Source organism: Perognathus longimembris, chromosome 2 (genome assembly GCF_023159225.1).
Source record: "Perognathus longimembris pacificus isolate PPM17 chromosome 2, ASM2315922v1, whole genome shotgun sequence".
NCBI classification, from domain to species: Eukaryota; Metazoa; Chordata; class Mammalia; order Rodentia; family Heteromyidae; genus Perognathus; species Perognathus longimembris.
The window spans coordinates 112,112,968-112,116,993 of record NC_063162.1 but is presented as its reverse complement, the minus strand read 5'-3'; the positions used below and the strand labels follow the sequence as shown (position 1 = coordinate 112,116,993).

Sequence of the window (4,026 nt, the reverse complement as noted above, 5' to 3'; positions counted from 1 at the left end):
ATGCTAGTAATGGACCCATGATTGTGCTAGTACTCAATAGTGATGCCAGATAGTCAACAAGGTCAATCTGCCTGAAGATTAAGTGGTCTTAAAAATGAAGATAAACTATTTTATATGACCAACTTGCTCTAAGTTTTTATCTCCAAGAATAGTATCTGGAGATCAGGCAATATTCAATAAAGTACAAGAAATGTTTCAGAATTAAGTGAAGTTGTTGTTCTGAAGAATGGTCATTAAACAGAAGTAAATAAAAAGAATTACTTGAGATCCAGGTGTGGTGATTCATTCCTATAATATGAGCACTAGGGAGACAGAGACAGGAGAGAGACAACAAGATACTGAATTTCATGCCTTGACACAAACAAGTAAATAAATAAACAGTAAGTTGTATGAAATGAGAGAAGTTTAGCACTCCCCTAGTGTACTTTTCTGTCATTTTTTTTCTTATGGTATTTGTGTGTGTGTGTGTGTGTGTGCGTGTGTGTGTGTGTGCATGTGTGTACATTCAAGGCACACACTCATGTGTGAGCACACTGGTCTTGGGGCTTGAACTCAGGGCCTAGGAGCGGACCCTAGGCTTTCATGCGGACACTCTATCACTTGACCTATACCTCCACTTTCAGCTTTTCTAGTAATAAATTGAAGGATATTTCACAGGCTTTCCTGCCTAGGCTGGCTTGGAACCATGACTCTCAGATGTCATCCTCCTGAGTAGCTAAGATTAAGGCATAAAACACAAGCACCCAGTTCATATTAGTACATTTCCAATTTTGAAGAATTTATACTTTTCATTTGTTCTGTGGAATATGCATTTAAATTACAAATAAGAATTCCTTCTGTAACCCATGAGAACAAGTAGCCTGTCCTTTGTTCTCTTTTAAACATATTACGATATTTTTAAGTTTATGTCTAGGATACAATATGATTTAGCTTTTGAACAATCTGTAATCAAAATTCATGTTCCTATTTAAGGATATCCAGTTTTCTCTTTCATTGAAAAGATTGCATTAAACTGGTATTAAAAGTAGTTGCCTCATATGTGTATGTATTTCTAGAGTCTTTGTTCCATTGTATTTATTAGTATTTAAACTGTATTTTTGCCAACATAGTTTTATAGTAAATCTTAAAATTATAAAGTCCCTCCACTCCACTTTGTTTTTAAAATAATTTTTCTTCTATTTTGGATCCTCTGGATATTCTGAGCTTATCAATTTTTGCAGATACCAGTGAGAATTTTCCTTGGGATTGCATTCACTCTTAGAGCATGTAGCTGCTTTCTTTTTGATCTTTATAGATTTTGAAATGTCTAATACAACATTGAATATGAATATTGGAAGTGGACATGATGGTCTTATTCCTGACATAGGAGGAAGTCATTGAATCTTTCACAGTTTGCATTTTGTTCTTTAGTTCTTTTGTAGATACTCCTTACCACTCTGAAGAACTTCTTTCTCATCTGTTCAGTTTTCTTCCTTCCCCTCTGAGCATCAGGCAATTACTGATCTTTTCACTGTATCTATAGTTTGCCTTTTCCACAATGTCAAATATTTAGAGTCAAACAATATGTGAGTTTTTCAAACATTTTTCATCTGGAAATATGTATGTAATGTTTGTATGGATGTTTTCTTGAATTCATTTCTATTTAAAACATCCTTTTGTGTTTTTATTAAAATATCTAAGGTTTTGCATATACTGACAATACACTCTTCTTCTGAACTCTACTCTTGGCCCTCAATGATTTTTAGCATTACATATTTTTCCAATGAATTGGTCAATTAATGTCTCATTATTGAAGATCATCCTGAAAAATAGAAGGTTGCCTCAAGTCTTGGCAATTAAGAAGAACTGCTATAAATATTTTCATAAATGCTTTGTTGTATTCATCAACTATCATCTTATGTGAGTAAATATCCATGATATAAATGTTGGAATTATGGACTGGGAATCCATAAATCTGCCAGAATTCATTTGAATATTTATAACATTTACAGGCCATACAAAATTGTCAAAATAGGTAGATAGGTCATGGGCAGCCAAAGTATGGAGTGTATGTCTTTCTTATCATGTCCTAAATAGCTTTATTTTTAACATGCCTAGAGAATGAGAAATTTCCTTACTTATGATGAGGTAAGTCTATGTTAACTTTCAAAGAGAGTAAAGTCTCTGTCAAAATGTCAGTACAATTTTGGATGCACTTCAGCAATAAATGAGAACTAGCTAGCAGTTGGTTTTGTCAGTTTAATCTATGTACCTATGTATCTATGTATCTATGTATCTATGTATCTATGTATCTATGTATCTATCTATCTATCTATCCATCCATCCATCTTAGTCAGTACAATGTTTGTCATTGTAGTTTCTGCAATTCCATAATAATATATGATGTTGAATATCGTTCCGGTGGCTTGCTCACCATCTCTACATCTTATTTGGTTGGGTGCGTCTTCAGGTCTTTTGCCCTTCTTTTGTGAGAGGGGATGGTTGTGGGGCTTGAACTCTGGGCCTGGGCACTGTCCATAAGCATTTCACCTTAAGGCTAGTTTTCTATCACTTGAGCCATAGCACCAAGTCCAGTTTTCTGGTGGATAATTGGAGATAAGAGTCTCATGGACTTAACTGCCTGGGATGGCTTTGAACCATGATCCTCAGATCTCAGCCTTCTGAGTAGCTAGGATTACAGTCATAAGCTACCAGCACCTGTCTCTTTTGCCCATTTTTAACTGGTCTTCTTATTTCCTAATGGTTAAATTTTAAAACTTATTTAAGTATTTGGGATTTAAATAACTAATTAAATTAGGGTTTTGCAAATATATACGTGTGTATGTATATATATATATAAATGTATATATATGTATATATATATATATATATATGTATCCCAGTCTGTGGTTTGTATTTTTATTTTTCTAAAAATGTTTTCAGCAGAGCAGAAAAATTTTTAATTTTCATGAATTTCAAGTTGTTGGTTTTTATTTTCACCGAGCATATTTATCTTGTACATAAAACCTGATTGTTAAACTGAACATTATGGGAACTTTCTTCTCCATTATCATGTAGAAATTTTATATTTTTACGTTTGGGACTATTTCCCTCTTTAAATTCATTTCTGTCAAAGATGTAAAATATGTTGCATCCATTTGTTAATGGATCCAGTTATATTTATTGGAAAATCTGACTTTTCTCTACTGTATTGACGTTTTTCTTTTGTCAAGTAACAGATGAATCTAATTTGGTCAAATTTTACTACATCTTCATATTTGAATCATATAACCTTGTTTTTGCCCCCATATACTACCTTGATAACTATAGCTTTATATTAAATCTTCAACTTGAGTCATAACAGGCATCTTAATTATCTTTTGGGATAGATTGGCTATTATAGAGAGTTCTTCCATTATAAGTCTTAGGATTAATGGTGCAAATACAAAAACTGTACCGTTAGGATCTTCATTTGGTTTTCATTTAGTAAATAAATCAGGTTGTAAAGATCTTAATACTGCTATGTTTTCTTAATTTTGTTGTTATTTATTCAATTTTGCATTTATTTAAAACTCTGATTTCTTCCATCATAAGATTATAGTTTTGTTATAGAAATTTTGTGTCAGTTTTGGTAATTTTACAAAATTTTCCTGCTTAGTCCATTTTTTTTCCCCCTGAGGAAGAAATCAAGAGATGTGTTCTCTAGTATGTTTATTTATAGCTGTCTTGAAATTTAAACCCAAGTCCAGGAATATACTAAACAGAGTAATTGCTATTTGTTGCTATGGTTATTAATTAATTTATTGACCATTAACTGACTTTTTCAACATTTAGTTAATATGTAATTGCTGCTGTAAACTAAGCCCTTTGCTAGATTTTATTGATATTGCACTCTTATTATCTATTTTGGCTCATATTACAATCAGAACACAAATGAAATAAAAATCTTTCTTCATGAAAAATAGTATATATAGAATGTTTACCTCTTCTTTACTAGTAATGTGGATTAATTAAGAATCTGTTTCATTCATAAAAGTCACCTTTCTT

At 32.1% G+C, this 4,026-nt stretch overlaps 1 pseudogene; it reads left to right on the top strand.

Annotated features, from left to right (window-relative positions):
* Nucleotides 1-382: 382 nt before the first annotated feature.
* On the top strand, nucleotides 383-442 carry LOC125347471 (annotated as a pseudogene).
* Nucleotides 443-4,026: the final 3,584 nt, after the last annotated feature.